Source organism: Poecile atricapillus, chromosome 7 (genome assembly GCF_030490865.1).
Source record: "Poecile atricapillus isolate bPoeAtr1 chromosome 7, bPoeAtr1.hap1, whole genome shotgun sequence".
NCBI classification, from domain to species: Eukaryota; Metazoa; Chordata; class Aves; order Passeriformes; family Paridae; genus Poecile; species Poecile atricapillus.
Genome location: NC_081255.1, coordinates 23393496 through 23411482, shown reverse-complemented (window position 1 = coordinate 23411482; position 17987 = coordinate 23393496). Strand labels below are relative to the sequence as shown.

Genomic DNA, 17987 nt, shown 5'->3' with positions numbered 1-17987 from the left:
GGTTTGCGATCAAATTGCAAGTGAAGCACAGCTTGGACCATCCAGCTGGGCTGGTGTACACCAGACAAGCCTCAGCAGGTTCAAGCAGAAGAAACAGAAGCTGAATTGGATCAGCTGTCAGCTCACAGGACCACCAGAGTCACAGCAGAATGTTCTTAAGGAAAGTGCCTATAAAAGAGAAGCTTTACCCAAAGCAGACACCTCAGCTTCAAACTCCTCAAAATGGAGGCAATGACTACCTAAAAGGATTCATGATTGGATATTCCCTCTCCAAAACAAAGCAAATTATCTTGTAAATTGCCTTAACTTGGGTGTCTGCTTGAATATTGAATCATAGAAAATTCCTTGAAAACCAACCAAAAGAAGGCAAGTATTTTAAAATAATGTAATTTCTGTGTATCTGCCTTCTTTATCTTTTAATGAGAATATACTCTTTGTAATTCCATCTCAAAGTCTAAGGTCTACCTGTTAAAACAGACTTTAAAGGAACCAGCAAGCACCATGCCCTCAGCAACCACACTCTGCAGTGACAGGGGCTCACACTTTCAGTGCCAGGCATCTCAATGCAAGCCCAAGAGTTATTTAGAAGTAGATGTGATTCTCTAAGCTGCAGAAGTTACCAAACTCAGCAACACAGCATTATTAGTGAAAAAAAATCTCATGCTGGCAGATGCCAGCCTGAGTGGACCCCATGAGTATCCCTGAGGCAAAGTACCTGCAACTGCGCACACTGTTCATAGCCCAACATGCCACTCTTACTTGTATTGGCAGACATTTCAAAAACATCTTTAAGACTGCTCTAACAAAGATATTTCTGAATTTTGCTAGGTTTGGAAGCGCATTGTTTTTTTGGAAACCGCTGAGCTTTTGATGGAAGTATCACAAGTTACAAGCACGTCTACTTCTGACAAAAACACGGTGCTCAAAGAATGCCAGCAATGATCGTGCCTAGGGAAATCCACAAGAAATCTCAAGAGAATCTACCTTGGCAAATATTTACAGTGCATAGTACTAACAAACAGGAGATCATGATTCTTCTCCATTCTGTTACTGTATTTGCACAGTAAATCTTTTCACATGTTATAATATCACACAACACAGAGAAAACTTTATTTATGCAACATCTTCTGCAGCCAAGACATCTGAAAATGCTTTACAAAATAACCTAGTTCTAACCTAGATGCAGAGAGAATACTGATCATCTCATCCTACTTTTATTGTCTCAATGAGAAGGCATAAATCAAACTAAGTTCAACAGCAAAATTCTGAATACCACAGAAGAGGCTCTTTGTACCAGCCACACACTTAGTTATTTTTGCTGCCCTCCAACTTCCGTATCCCCACTCAACTCTCACCAAAGGATTACTAAAAGCACCATTTACACGTCTTACATAGCAAAGACAGATACAGGTAGTTGTATCTTTATAGCTGCATAAGCTCTGTTCCAACGACAGAGTAGCTCAGTCCCCAAGCAGTTGGCCCAGTGTTAGTCAGCTCCCCAGATATGGCCCACACAGGACTAGGAAGAAATGCCTGGAACAAGAGTGGTGATTATGCTTCTAAATTCTGCATGTACAGGGGTAATTTGTGCTGCCCAGAGAATTTGTGCTTCCTGGGAACCCACTGAAGCACTTTAAGCAGCATTACATCTGGCTCAACAGCAGCCAGAAGCCTAAAAGGCTACTCTTCCAGGGGAGGGGGTGGGAAACACGAAGGGTTGAAATTACTGTGTCAAAACTAATGATGTGTGTCAAGCTCTCTAAGATTAGGACAGAGAACGAGTTTTACAGGTGGTGCTGAAACATCTTAGGTATTTGTCAGACCACATTGGGGATGAATAGCTTTCAGAGAGCTTTTTCTCTTTCACTCACTTCCATTAACAACAAAAGTGTCTCATCTAACGGTGTATCTCGAGCAGAGATTGCTCAGAGTCTTGTCAATGGCACCTCCACAGCCCTCATTCAGAAGTAACTCTCAGGAACACAAAAACCTCAGTTAAAGAATAGGTCTGTCTCTTGATTTCTCTCTTCTTTCAGTAAATGTGATCAAGCTTCTCTCCAGTTTCAACAGATTTATAACTTTCCTCTCCAGCCCATGAGATACGTACAGCATGCACTATGCAAAACTGGTGAATTGTCAGATGCCCTACCAGATGCTTCATGGACTTGATCTTTTTCAACTATTTAGCGCTCTAAATAATTTACCATCTGGTAGTAAAGCCAGATTTTCTTATGCCAGACTGCTGTCTGTCCCTCCAAAGTTAATAGACCACCTTTGGCCTTGCACAGGATCAAGTTGTCCCACTTCCTCTTTCCATGGTTGCTCTGCCTATGGAAAAGTTGCCTGCATTCAATAATTGAAGAGCTTTAAATTGGAATGTTTTAAAATTTCATAAATCTCAGTAGCTGTCATTCTGTTTTGAAAGTGAAAATATTAAAAAGCTTCTCCCAGTGGTTCAGCTTTCCCATTTTTTAGAAGGGACGATGCTCTCCCACAACAAGACAACACAATACCCAAAGCAAGGGCTTCAGCTGAAGCTCAGCTAACCCCTAGAAGGGTCAGAGCTACTCAGACAGTGTTTAACAGCAATCCTGAACCAACACTAAAGGCTTCCTTTCCTGGAGCAGAAGGCAGCCTAGGACAGAAAGCAGCTAAAAACCGGATAATATTGGTACATTTTGGCAAAATGCTAAACAAATATGAAGTCAGTATTGCTTTGGCAAAATCAAGTACAACAGCAACTGACCAAATAATGCTCCTACAATTCATAATGTGTCTTGTCCCCGGCAACCTCATGCCTCTTCAGCCTACTCTCTTGTTTCTGGACTGATCTCCTGTGCACCAGATGATCTCAGTCCCTTCACTCAAGGGCCTCCTTTAATCTCACGGCTTTGGCCAGCATCTCACAATTATAATATTGCATTTGGGAGCCCAGACACAGCACAAGAAAGTTTTTTAAAAACACACGTACATTCTCATTTCTTCTTCTGCATCTGGTCCTGGCAATATTATAAACTCCAGACTACATAACCCAAAATTAGGCTGAGGCTAAGCACTCCAGATGGCTTTGTGAAAACAGCTTTGAGTTTAGCAAACTAAACTCCTGCCTCTGCTCCAAACTCAGTGTTAGAGCTACCAAGAGCTAGTTTGGCAGAAAGCTAGAAAGCAGGAAAACATAACAAAAAACTAGCAATCTTCATTTAAATATATCAGTTTTTTGCTGTGGGGCAGGTGGATGGAAAAGAGGCAGTCTTGAGGACATTTTTTGAAACCTACACGATTTGATTCTTTCAGACAGGCAGAAAAAGCTGGACTCATTTAAAACAGAGCCAAGAATACCAACAGCTCATATGGTACTAAGAAATTCTGGCAATGAGCATGTCTCACAGGAGACGGCAAAGAGATTAGAAAAAGCAGTCAACTTTAAAGAGTCAAGAGGAATTTCAGACCAGCACTGCATAGCTTATGTCCTCTATGAACTCTTCTGTAAGATAAACTGAACTGAAACAAGTGTCATGTGGGTCAACAGCCAAGACTGACACAGTGAAAAAAAGCATCGCCAAAGCAAGCCTGCCCATTCCAAACCAGGGACAGAAGTACTGCACTATTGCAGATTATTTTAACCTAAAATTGCTTTTTAGGTTAAGCTACTTTGCAACCCAAAGAATCTAAGAAGTCAGCACAAAAAAGTTCCCTCCAGGAACCCCTGTACATGGATGGAACTGCCACGTTTCATTGTGTGCGTGAGTACTGACACTGCCTTTGCTGTGAAACTGCGTTGAGAGACTCTGGAGAAGCTTACAGGGTGGGAAGGTGAGCCCAGTGCATAAGCAATGTCCTTATCTGACCTGGGGATGTAACAGTGTCTTTTCAAAAAGGAACAATTGTGTTTGTTTGTCAAGGCGGAAACTTCCTGAGCATTCTCAAGGTGAGCCCAAGGATGCAGGTTACAAAATACCAACTGGGCACACCCAGATGATAGCAAAGACAGGGCTGAAACTACATCAGCTTCTCCCAGCACTAGTGCAATTTACACAATTACAACAAGCAAATTTTCTTTCTAGACCCCTACTTTCTGTATTTTACAAAAGTACCTGAAGAGAAACCAGTGCTCCAGAGGGACCCAATCAACACAATACCACCTGATCAACTCTGGGGTCCCACATCAGTGATGGCCATCATGCACCACACAGAGCAATAAGGCAGCTCTTTATTCTGTTAAAACTGAGAACAATAACTGGCTACAGCTCAGCTGCCTCGCTCTGTACATAATGCCTCATCTGTGCTCAGAAGGAGGAACAGGAAAACCATGACACACCATATAACTCAAGATCATCATATTGCACACATTAAAAGTTGTGGAAGCAGTTACATACAGGCTAATGACTTTTCAATGTTTCACTTCACTATATTAGTATTCCTTGAGCATAGATTTCTTTGTGCTTTTCTGTGAGAAATATAATATAAAGAGACTTGGGGAGTACAGCAATATGGCCAAAAAAGACAAAATGAGTCTCATTTCACTCCGAACTCCCACATGCAGGGAATGTATTAAAGAAATTCAGTGGGGAGATATATGAAGATGGCGCCAATGGCAACACTAGAATAGATTTAGGGAGGAACTTCCTATGAGCTTACAATACAATAAAAAGGCCAAGAGGTAAAGAAACTGCCACATGAGCAAAGGTACCCACCCTGGGACCCAGGTGTGAGCAGGCCCAGAGCATCAGTGTGGTGCTCTTAGTTAAAAGACCCTCAAACCATCTGCAGAGGAGGGATGAGCAAAGCGATTCAAAAACCAGGAAGGATAAAACTCTGTCAAGTCACAAGCACTGGACAGGCAGGCTAAAGATTTGATAGCTATCTGTAAGTACAAGAAGGATACAAAACACCAAGAAAGGAGTGGAGGAGTATAATTAGTCATGGACACATCACTGAGAGAATGAGACAAAGCCAATCAAAGTGTTTGTTGAATATTCTCAGTAAACAGTCAAAATAAAAGAGGGAAACACACCCTCCCCAGAAGTATCTTTCCCAGAAGGAAAATGTTTCATCACTTATTTGGAAAGAAAATAAAAATGGGGCAGGAAAAAACAAAAAGAAAACCCAAAATATCCCATAATCTGGGGAAAAAAAAGCCAAAACAAACCAACAAACTAATACAAGCAGATTGGTATGGAGCAATATATGTAACAGCAAGAACAACTCAGAAGTACTTTTAAAATATTCCCCTTATTTTGATAAAGCACAAAAAAGTGAGAAGTGTTTAGGCACAAGCTGCCCCAGCTGCAGGTCACTGTGATCCTGAACATGCAATCCCAATTGGACCCAAGTAGGGGAGCAGAGCCACTTTTAAGCAGAATACAAGCACAACTTGAATATTCCCATCACCTTTATTGGCTACATTTGGTTCTGAAGACATTAATTTCTGAAGGTGTCATTGCCTGCAGACAATACTAGATAAGAAAGAAGAATTTTTCCACTGGAACAAGGATTATGAAGGGCCCCGTTAAATAACTATGGAGATAAGTTAAAACATCCACTTAAAATATAGATCAGCCTTGAGCCTCACAAGCCCAGCTATCACTCACAGTGAGCACTAAGCACAGATTGCTGTAGATCACCCTACCCAAGTGTAAAGGCTCCTAATGCCTGCTGTAAAGTCTCCTTTAAACAAGTAACCACTACATAGCAGCCTTTCAACAGAGGTCTCCTACATTTACAGAACAGGCCCAGCATGGCATCCAGATGCATGAACTACAGATCCAGAGCAGTAGAAAGCCCCACAGAAAATAAAACTAAATTCACCTACTCCCTAACTATCAGCAAACTGCTAATGCAGAAACATGCTTGTGAGTCAGACATTTCCACAAAGCAATAATTTCTGTGCTTTTTCTACAAATTACTGTACACGTGACAATACATTCCCAATAAAAATGACTGTGGCTTGACTGAATTCAGCACAACAGAAAACAGTGCAAGGACTATAATCACTAGGTACTAAGTCCTCTCCTCTAAACCCAATTTGAGGGCATTAAGTTCTGCACATCCAGGGTGCAGACAGGTGGTTTTGAACTAAAGAGAAGGAGAGACACGGTCCTTCTGGGCTTGCTGCTTACAACACACCACAGCTGAGTGCCATTGACTGTACAGCTGTGGTCCTGTTATCCCTGCATCCAGCTCCAGCAGTGCCAAACACACCAGTTCTGCATCTCTCAGAATGACAGAACATGCAAGGCAGGGCAGACCTAAGATCCACTGAGCACCAGAACTTAATTTTAACAAAAACTGCAAGAATGCAAATGATTGACCAGATGAGAGACAATCTGTCCTTCCATCCCTTCAAGGATTTGCATGATGTCTAATGGCTCAAAGCCAAACTAAATCCTAAATCAATTCTAATTCAAAATTAAATCAGTTTCCTCTTTGTAAGAATGCTTTTACTCTACCCACGTATCTACTCAGCTTCCTTAGAGGCCTCGGTGTCAAAATTTTTCAGAGACCTCCCAGAATCTAAACAAGCCCTTTCTCTGGCTTGAAGATTTTGAGGAACTTCTAGAATTTTTCCTTTGCAGAATCCATCGAAGTTGGACCCTGTGAGAACATGACCTCCCTGTATTGTGTTATTTTTACAGTAATTTTTGCTCCAATCATAATACAAGGTACATAAAATACTTTTTTGGGGGGAGGTAGGGGGAAGTTGTTTTTTTTAACAAAAAATACCTTACTTTTGCTAGAAGTTCAATTATGTTTTATGTAACATAGCATCCTACTAGGGTCTGCTCACTTAATGCTTTTCAGATTAACAGCTTATTCTAAATCTGCTTTTGCCAAGACCTCAATTTCTGGAATTTGCTTAGCTTTTATATTTAGAAATACTGGGCACAATACTAGTACCAAGTCTTCTACAACATTTTCAGTGGTTAAAAACTGATGCAAAGTAGTAATTTCCCTCTTTGGCAGCACACTCCTCTTCCGTAACTGCCTTCCTTAACCTCCCATCATCCACCAAGACAAATTTTCACACAAGACAATGGCACCAATTTGCCTAAATTATTTATCATCTATATATAGTCAGCAGTTCTTTAAAGTCCACCTTGGATCTTTCAATTTTCCTTTTATACTCGTTTTACTTTATACACTGTACTACTGATAAATGAGAGTTGGGTTTCCAAATTTTCATCTCAGTTTCTCAAGCCTGCCACCTACCTAGAGCAAATTACTCCCAGCTAACTGCTTGCTAATTTAACTGCTTTTCCCAGTTTGTTTTCTTATGTTCCTCTATTGATTTCAAACCACTTCAAGGAACTGATTCACTCCCCCTTGCAGCCTCCCTTTTTCTTTCCTATTCTTACTTTTTTCCATTATAATATTACGGATGCTTCCACTAACTTGTTCACTTTCTTGTAAGTTACTCTTTTCTAAAGTTTACCATCATTCTCAACGTTTTCATCTTCTTCATCCCTGTGAGTTCAATGATGTATTTATGCCCTACATCCACCGCAGTCATGGCCACTCATGAAGACTTATGTGAGGAGCCCACAAACACCTTCAACCTTGCTGATGCTGCAGCATCTTGATGAAGACAGTAGTGATTAAACAATCCTGAGCAACTCCTTGTGTCTGCAGCTATTTTAAGCCAGGCTCTGGAAAGAACACACATGCTGGTGACAATGTCTCACAGCCACTGTCACACGTGGCAATGGAGTAAAAAATGACTTACTGCTTTGGTCCTGCTCACAGAGACAATAATCCTTTTCCACAGGTTCACCAAGCACACAAAGTGCCAAGTTCTCAAATACATCTTGGCTGCCACCCTTCCCAGACATGCCGCCACCAGCTGGGGAGCAGCACGGCTCCACCAGACGGGATCCCTGCCTGTCCCAGCCACTCCTGTCAGCCAGCTCTAACCCGTGCAGGAGAAGACAGCAGCAGGCTGCCACAGGGCTGGCTTCTTCCTAATGCCATCATTTAGCAGACAACTTATGCCCTACTGGAGGGTTTATGTGTCCAATTAAACTTCCTGTAATTCTCATCTTGTGAAACTATGAACATTTTCAATGCTAGATTTTGGAATTATTCTCTCCCAAAGGGCTTTGAAGTTAATTATATCATAGTTGTTATTACTGTCTCAAGCACAGATACTGCTTGAACCCCATTATTGTGTGTGTTACTGAGGGCTAAAAAAGAAGAGCTGCTGTTTCGGTGTGCTCTGGAGCCAGCCTTTCCTGCAAACTGCTTCTATAACCTTTGCCCAAACATTATGTGTGCTCAGTTTATATGCAGGTAGTTAACAGAGCCCAGTAGGGTAAACGGACTTATTACATTTATTAAACTGAATTCTCTCCATGCAGAACGCCCCCAGCATCCTGAAGTTTGCTCGCTCTGGAGGCATTTTGGCATTTGGAAGACAGCACCCAGAAATTCCCTCTGTAACTAATAAGCAAGAACTATGAAAGCACGAGTTTCATGCAGTTGCCTTCTGTATGAAAAATGAAAACTGTTTCTGTAACCTCTAAAGAAACCAAGATGCAATCAAGCTTATTGTAATAAGATGCTAAATTTATGATTATTCCTTTTTATTTTTTCCTGCTAGTAAGGCCCCCTAGTTTTGCTTCGCCCAAAGAAAACAGCCTCTGAGGGGGCATACATGACACAGCACCTAAGCCATAAAAAGAGATGTAAATAAAAAAAGCCCTAGGTGTAATAAATATAATGCATATTGAAGATGAAGAAACTAAAGGTCTGCAAACTGTCAAATCCTGATTTAATGGTAGCAAGTCAATCTTAACTCTTAGTACAAGGATTTCTATTCCTAAGTTTTTATTCCAAACTACTTCTCTCCTTCAGTAGCACCTCAGACTAAAAATTAAATTCAGGTTTTCTGCGTCACATTCTATACAGTAAGACACACAAAACATACACACATCAGATTTTGTCTCACTCAGATCTGAGGCTGTGTGATCAAAACTGTTTGATGGACGAAAATCAATTAATATATTTTAAAAGCCTTCTTTCTTTGCCAGATCAAAGCTGTAGTTTTCTAGTTACTTCCTGTCCAGAGGGACTGAGATAACAGCTGCATCAAGGCTGAAGCAAATCCAACACTTTCTGGACAGACCAGCCATCTTCCATCTTTCATGCCACACAGCAAGTGCCAGGACTCTTCAAACAGGCCAAAATCTGATTCCATGCTCACATTCTGCAAATAAATTCTTATGTGGGGACCACACACAAGTGCTGAGCATTTAAAGGCAGCAGATAGGAAGGCTCCACATGGCTGTGGACTGGTGCTGGCTGGCACCTTATCAAGGATGTACAACCCTCATCTGCTTCGGATTAGAAAGATGAGAAAAGGCGGGAAGGCTAGCAGTATTCTGCACATGTTAATGAACCTCTGGTAATTGCCTCTGCCAACCTCAGAAAGAAATCCAAAACATAAAGCAAAGGTAAACATTAGTACCTCTCAGGTAAGTTGGGTTCATCACCACCCCTCCACAGCACTTGCTGCTCCTTGCATCTTGCCTGAACCTGAACCTCCCACAGATCCTCCTCATCCACCATAAAATCCATGCTAAATATATCACAGGTTATGTGTGACTTTGCTTTTTATATCCAGCAATTTTCTGACTACTAGAAAAGGCATGCTTTCCTAACCAAGGGTATTCAGTGCATGGCAGTTATGTAGCTACTTCCAATGGCTTTGTTTATTTCTGCACTGGAGAGGCAGCAGGAGATATCATTCTTGTATTCAGCAGAGCACACACATGGCACAGACAGAGCCATAAGGGACATTCTTCACCTCTTGGTGGTCCTCCATTACATCCTGTGGCTCTAAAAAAATTAAGTTCTGCAATTCAACCTTAAGTAAAGTATTCAAAGGAAAAAGGCAAACAAATTTCACCACCACAACACATCTGCTTCTGCAAGACAGTAGTTTGCTTTTGATTTTTATAACTCAGTCTTAAAAAGCTCCTCTTCCTCAAACTTTGAGAGCACTTCTTGTGTGACTCAGATCTTATAACTTTTGGGCATTCTTTTTTCCAGGAGAATGGTCCCATGCTAACAGTCTGTGTCAAGATAAACCTGAATTCTAATAAAAGATCAACCTGAAAAATAAATAAATTATGTACCTCACACAAAACTGCCCTTTTCTAATGGAGACTTCTGCCAATGGCAGATGGAAAGACATTTGAAAAATAAGACATCCCATATGCCATCCGCAGCAACTTTGAGCTTTACTATTGAAATTATTCACTCTTTCCTTCCAGGCCTTCACCTTTACATGACCTTGAGTAACACATAAAGAGGATAATACATAATGTGCAGCTTCTTGGGATACTATTCAGTAAAACCTAAGGAAGGAAAATTACTGCTAGCTGTTTTCTCAATCCATTCGTGCATTAGTGTGCTGAAACACATATTTGGCGCCGTTGAAATCAGATTCAATGTACATTTTAGCGTAGTTAGGAGGAAAGCTATTTTAATTTGTTAGTTGCCAGAATGTAAAATCCTAAAGGGAAAAAAGCTTCCAGCAAAAAAACAGAACAGATCTTAAAGGGGAAAGATATTACCTAGTTTCATAAAAAACAAAAGAAGGCTTAAGGTGGACCAGGTTAAGTACAGCTCCAAGAAAAGGAACAGCCCTTTCTTCCTCCACATGGCTGATGCTGCTGTGGGGCTAACAACACGAAATGCAGCACCTTGTTCATCAAAACCAAACAAATTAACAGCAGCACAGCAACTCCTCAGCTGCCAAGAAACAATGGCTCTGAAGCTCTTAGTGACGTATGGGGAAGATGCTACAAGTGTGAAGCATTTACCTTTGGATATGCAATGGCACCAGATGTCCAAGACTTTTCTTACCTGCAGACTAACGCATCAAAATGGCTTTGATAACGTTCCCTCTGAAAGCTTGTGTGCTCCAAGTCTGCAGCTCTGGGTCCATCACTTCTAGATGTGTGCCCAGCCCATTAAAGTGGACCTGAGCTGAGGGGTGGTTTTACCCAACCAGCAAGAGCACACAACCCCACATTCACACAAGTCCTGTGTTTAGTCAGGCTACAGAGAAGTAGGACAAAGTCACCCGATGCCAGAGCTCGTATCCCTGGCTGCTTGACCTCCAGGCAGTGCATGGATTCTGCATCACTCAAACCTGCTTTGGTTTTACCCTTGTGGGTTTTAATAATTATGCACATACACAGAGAGCTTGCAATCAGTGTACCCTGAATTAAATTTTAACCAATAAATGAAGTATTAAAAGCCACAAAATTTTTTATAACATTTTAATTGTGTATTACAGAACTCATCTGGTAACACCTAATTATAATTCTAAATGAGCAGCAATTAACAAGCTATTTTACGGTGCCTAAGTCCAAAATAAACAAGGTCAGGACGGTCCTGCAGAAGGAGCTGCTAGTATGCACACTGCAGAAGGGAGGCCAGTCTATGCTTGGAATGTACTCATCCCACAATTTCTGCATCAAAGCACTACATTTTAGAAAGTGTAGGGAATATCACTCATCACATACAGGACTTGCTGTATCACTGGATCCTTGTCAAGAAATGGGCAGCTCTGCTCCTCACGTACCACCCACAATGCCAGTGTGAAGTTCACACGAAGTGACACACACCAACAGAGTGTCCCTGATGGGGAAGGTCAGGGAAGGTCCAGTAGAATCAAGTGCTCTCACCCATCTCATGTACCAAAGATCCCAAAATGGGATGGGTTGAGGACAGACCAATGAAGAAGTCTCTCCTCTTCACACAGAAGCCATAACACTCCCTGTAGTAAAGGCAGCCCACCTATTGCTTGAAAAAATCAGTTAATCTTTCAGAATCATCCACCACTTTTGAGCAGGAGAAAGGTAGATACTGTAGACAGAGCCACAGATTTCATGGTAGAAATTCTAGGACATTTCCCACTGACCCTGATGCTCTTCCAGAAACTTCTTGGAAGAATCTTGCTTCTTTACTCCACTGCTAGTAAGCCAAGTCTTTCTACCTGGTAAGCATCCAGTAAGTGTTCCAGAAATAGTTCCAGCAGAGAAGTACCCCACTAGCAATATTCTAGGGGTCAACCAGCAAAGGTTCAAAGCCCAGAGGCTGTATTTCAGAATTCATTACCCTTTAACTGACAGGCTGGGTTTAAATTTTATTTTCGTATTTTATCCTTTAAAAAGAAACATACTTTGAGAATTGAAGTGTGAGGAAAAAACCTCAGCCTAAATTATATGCAACGTACAAGGTAATTTTCTCTTTTCGGAGGGTAGACAAGATTTCTGAAAAGGGCTTTGAGACAGACTCATGCATTTTTTGGTTTTCCCTTTAGATTTTTTCCCATGTCCTCTGAAGAAAGTGAATCCCAAACCTCTTCTACAAAGAACAGGGGCCATTCCTGACTCTAGAGGAGGAGGCAACGAAACAGGAACTTGCCTGATGCAGCTGGTATCCTCTCTGTCTGTAGGAGCAATGCATTAGATATTCTTAACTAACATTAAAGACACAGAAACATTTGGAAAAGTATCACTGATCAGCTTTTTAAGCAAAAGAACAAAGTACCCAAGGAACTGTCAGGGCGAGATCAGCAATCCAACTCTACAAGATGCTGGCAACAGAAGATGTACTTTATGTATGCAGGTGGTTTGTAAGAAATAATTTGTGTACAACCCTTTTAAAAAGAATACATGAAGGAATTTGGATAGCTATCTTTCATGAAGCAGTGCTGTTCAGAATAAAGCTTATTCTGTTCTCCAAGCTCACAGACAACATAATTCCTGATGGATTAACCCTCTGAGGACACCAGCAGTGTAAGTCTACTTAAGGTGCTGCAGATTCCCCACCGCTCTGGTGTGCTTCTGTCCTACCCACAGAGACACTAAAGCCTCACACCAGATGGGTCATGGTGGTGTAGATCTCTGTGGGAAAGTATCTTAGGCTTGCTCTTCCACCAAGACTTACAGGCTTCAGACAGTCAAGTCAACCTGCATTTGTCCAAATGAGTAGGCCTGAGACCTGGCATCTCCTAAGGAAGCCAGGCTGATCTGTTGTCTGACAGAAATATTAAAAATACCAAATAAAAGTATGTCTCTCCCTTGACAGTGTTCATTAAAATCCAATTAAGACTCAGAGCTAACTGAACCAAAGTGACCATCCCTGGCAAATGGGACCCTTTCTGAGCAAAAGCAAGATGAGAGCTCCCAAGGGCTGAAATAAACAGTCATGGCTTTACACATGCAAGCATCCCTCTGGTACCTTTCTTTGCCAGCCAACATGGAAAACCCTTATCCTTTGATTACATGACAAAGGTTTTGGATATATTGCAGTGTCTATCACTTAAAAGCTCACCTCTGACCACCAGACATTTAACCATTGCCACATGCCTGTCCTGACAACTTTCTCCAGGAAGGGGATCCACAGCGGGACTGCGCCCCAAGTCCTGTTTGGTGTTCAGATCAATCCTGACTCTGCACCATGACTGGGAGGAGGGCATCCTTTCAAGGGCCTGGCAAACTCCATCACACAACCTGCAAGCGCCCGTCCCGCAGCCTCCTCCAGAGCCTTTGCTGCCCAGCAGCACCAGCAGTACAAGTGGAGCCAGCAGGACTTCATTTTTTAGCTGTGCAAACAGGAAAAGGAAAGCTGATCAAACCACTGCCTGAAGGGAGGATGCACCAGGAAAGCCAAGTGAAACTACAGGCACAGCAGACTCAGAGGCAGCAGCCATCGTTAAGACCAAGACTAAATAACTACCGACAGTCCTTTGCATGAACCACGCAAAGCTGATTATTTTTTTTTTCCAAGAGACCAACTACCCTGGGAAAGTGCACCATCCCCAAACCCTTTCCATCAACTGTCCAAACGAGTTGCTTGAAATTACTGGAGGCACAAGCTGCAGCTGCTTGGCTCTTTATCTTTGAAAGCATGCCACTTGAATTTATCACACTACATGCAAGTCAAACTTTATTTAGCCAAACGAGAATCCTATAAGCCCCCTTTTCCTCACCAGAGAGTGAGAACAAGCATAACAGCTAGTGCCTTCTTGCTTTACTGAATTCATTATATTAAACCAAAAGCAATGTCATCTTAACTTGAAAGGACTTTTAAAAGAGCTTGAAGCAATTCTGCTGCTGTAGCATTTTTATATTTTGGATTAACTACAAGCCCTTTTAACCCCTCCAAGTTTGTAACAGCACGTACTCATATCCTCCTAAGCTTTCAGAACAGCCAGCAATCTCTGAGCTGGTAGCAAGCTGAGAGTTAAAGCACACACCATGTACAACTACTGTAATTTGACTCCTCTACAAGTTAAAGAAGTCCAAGCTTTACGTATTTTTGTCCACAAGAAAGGACCTGCAGAATCTTGCAAATTATGTCAGACGTTCCTCATGTCTTCACGTGCAATTTTCCTGATTAATAACCCAGGCTCACAGGGCAATAAAAAGGTCAAAATCCTACTACAGGCAACAGTGCTAAAATACTACCAAATGTTACCTTTAAAACATTTCCAATTAGCATTAATATAGAAAGATTTCTATCAAGAGATGTTATGCAGATTCATGATTACCATCACTGACTTTTTAAACTGTTATTCAAACAGGATTTTTTTACTTGATTGTTTTTGGGTTTGTTTTTTTTGCCAGTAGAGTGTATCAGAAGGTACAGAAAACACCTTAGCAGCAACTTTCTTGAAATGAAATATTAAAAAAAAACCACCCTGCTACCAATAACTGGTTCTGTTTGATGTAGTTTGTCATTTCTCTGGACAGCTGAAAGCCTTAGGCAAATGTGCAGAGAAAAACAGTGAACCATCTCATCCATCTTTTGTTTATTAAACCCTGAGTTTATTCAAGTGGCTTTGAATCCTGAACTATACAAAGTCTTCTGAACCATTCCACGCTCAGCAATTGAATCTAGGGGGCAGAGATAATGCAAAATGTCCTTTATGTTTATTAACTTCTGAAGAAAGCATCAGATAACAAACCCTTTCATCTCAGCTCACACAGGTGAAGAACAGTGAGAAACAGCAATGGCCAGAACCAGACCAACTCCAGCATGGTGCTACCACAAAATCCTCGTCAGGTGTTTGATACAACCCCTGCTGACAGCACCTCTGTCACTCCTGGGCTCTCTTACCCTGCCTGTGGGGGACACCATTTGCAGAACAACCAAAGAACCATGAGTAAGCGCTTTCAAGCTTTTTTCTGACTCTGCTGTGTTTTCAGAACAACGGCTGCATCTCGGGGACAGCCGTACATGAGCTGGAGATGAAAGGTTGCCAAGCAGTGCCAAGATATCTCAGACTAATAGTATCTAGGGGAGATGGAGATGGATGGAGTCAAAGATCAAACTGCAAACACTCCCAGTTCAACATTAGTTTGAAAAGGGCTGTCTTCACTCTGTCCATTCACAAAAACATGGGGAAGGAAAAAGCCATTTTTATATACAAAACTGTATTACAAGAGTGCCCTAGAGGCCACTGCAGCATTCATTTTCATACTAAAGTCAATAAAAATACACCGTTCTTATTTAGATTAAACAGGTGCAGCACCAAGGGGTCTCGCAGCAGCATTTAAGACCTTGTTGAGAGCATGGCCTGCCCTAATTGAGGCAACCAGCCTAATCAGGAAGCCGACATGGGCAATTTGACTGCAGTAGGTCTAGCCCCAGAGGTCTCATACATCACTGCCTATGTCTGCATTTCCCCTCCCTTTGCTGTCTTTCCTCACACATTTCCTAATGCTCAAGTGTATACCACGACAGTTGAGAGGATGCAATTTGTAATCTCAATTAGGCACAACATGAGGTAGCCAAGTTGATTAAGAAAGAAAGGGCCTAAATTAGCTTACTGCCCCTTTACAAGAATTAATTTCTATTCCAGCAGTGCCTAGGGTGGTGTGTCCAGTCCAAAACATAACAAACAGATGCACTCAAGAGAGACTGACATTTTTCATGTGGCATGGCAGGGGAGCTGTGTGCCTGTGAGGGTGCATGCACTTCAGCCTACCTGATCCATTAGCGCATGGTCAATAACAAGGAAAGTACAGCCTTTCCTTCCCTTAAGTAAGACACTTATCTATTACAACTCTACAAGCCAGGGTAATTAATCAAAAGTCTATCATACCATATAAAATGAAAATGGCTCAAAGATGTGCCTGTTCACATCAATTAATTATTAAAGGAGCATTAGCTGAAGCTTTTCACCTGCCATTTAAAAGTTCAGGCTAACATGACATGACACGCACACAACCACCGCAGCACCGTCTACACCTCCATTCCCCCACCCAGTCATCCCAGTTGTGCCTGTACCTGCTCTGTTTCTGCAGACTGGTTCCAGTAACACCCCAAAAGCAACCAGAGCCTGCCTGCTAGGGATGCTCAGGATGTACAGCTGGGAAAGAGTCAGCAGGTAGCCCCTCCAAAACGGCAATCACAACAAGCATTTGCACATGTTTGCCTGACATTTCCTCTTCTGTTTCAAAATAAAGTCCTCAAGCAACAAGGCAAGGGCTTGGTAAAGGTAGCACAAGCATTCCTAGAAACCACCAACCGTGTTGTTTTCAGCTGTGTTCATGCTGCTGTAATCAATGGAAGCACTTAGCAGTGATGAGCACATACCAGCACGAAAAAACACCCCATCCTTTATGCCATGGCTGTTATCTTCTTCCAGACCAACCAATGAATCAAGATCACTGACTGCACTCAGAGGCAAAGCACTGGGAGGGCTGGTGCTTAATTAAGCTGAAGTAAATACACCCTGGCTCAGGAGCAGACTAGAATCACCTCCACAGCACATAAACCAAGAGCAGACAAGAGCATAGCAGCATCAGACCTGCTCATATTTCTACCACTTGTGACCCAAGATTCATTCTAATTGCACAAATTGAAGAATGATTAGCAGTTGTGTGGACATTAAATGCCCTGCTGATGTAACCAAAACAGATTTGCATTATTCAGAACGATTACATAAGGCCATAGCTGTGAAACTAAAATGAATCAAAACAAAAATATACATTAAAAGCATAAAGCATCACGCCATAAACAAGTGGGGATGGCAAAACACCCTAAGTAATAATTTAAAAGGCACACTCTAACATCGTGCTTTCTAAAACTGGAGATGCAGGCACTTTTTTCATGAAACACCGTAAATCCACTACAGTGGTGTTCTCATCCTTTACAATCTCTAAAATTAAATTTTATGGATGTAAATACTAATAAAATTCACCCCATCTATGTTTTGTACCAGGCTGCTATGTAAGACTTCATATCCAATTTTATGATAAATTTATATTTCTGTTGAGAAGTGTTATGCACAACTCAAGATCAGGAGAAATACTGGGTCAAGTTAGACTCAGCTTCCATGAGCCGTGGGAAGTGAGTGGTAAGTGCAACTCTGACAGACCACAGCTGCCTGTGCTGAAACAACTTTACAGTACACTCCCTAATAAACTAGCAAACAGGCACCAGCACTCCTGGTGTAGTTTGGAAATTAAATAGTAAGCTACAACTTTAAACATTTTTGCCTCACCTCCCATTTCACACAGATGCTCTTCTTCACAGCTTATCTCCAAGTGGAATGGTGAGAAAAGGGGTACCCCAGACTGGCTGCCAGCCAGCCTTTTCAGGCTTCATTTTTAATACCATTACCTATGAATACATTACATTTATTCGGCCTCCAGTCACCTCATTAACCCTGGCAGCAAAGCAAGTAACAAATACAGCTAACAATATCTACTTGATAGGAAAGCCTCACATTTTTCCTTAGCACTTGATCTGAAGAGGTAAATCTCGGGAGGTAAGTCTGTAGCTGTTAACCAGCTATTTCCCTCTCCCCACAGAGGAAGAAATTGTGTTTTTCTCTGACAGCAATATATGATAGTACTGTCATTACAGCTGTTTTAGAACAGCTTTAAACTACACTTGTGTTACAGAACTACCTGCCAGAGCCCTTGTTCAAAACTTTCATCTTTCAATATATTGTTTCAATG

The 17987-nt window shown here is 41.7% G+C and overlaps 1 protein-coding gene across 6 annotated transcripts in view; it reads right to left on the bottom strand.

Annotated features, from left to right (window-relative positions):
* PTPRF (protein tyrosine phosphatase receptor type F) overlaps positions 1 to 17987 on the bottom strand; it is a 376749-nt gene that overhangs the window by 246709 nt on the left and 112053 nt on the right. The window lies entirely within an intron of this gene.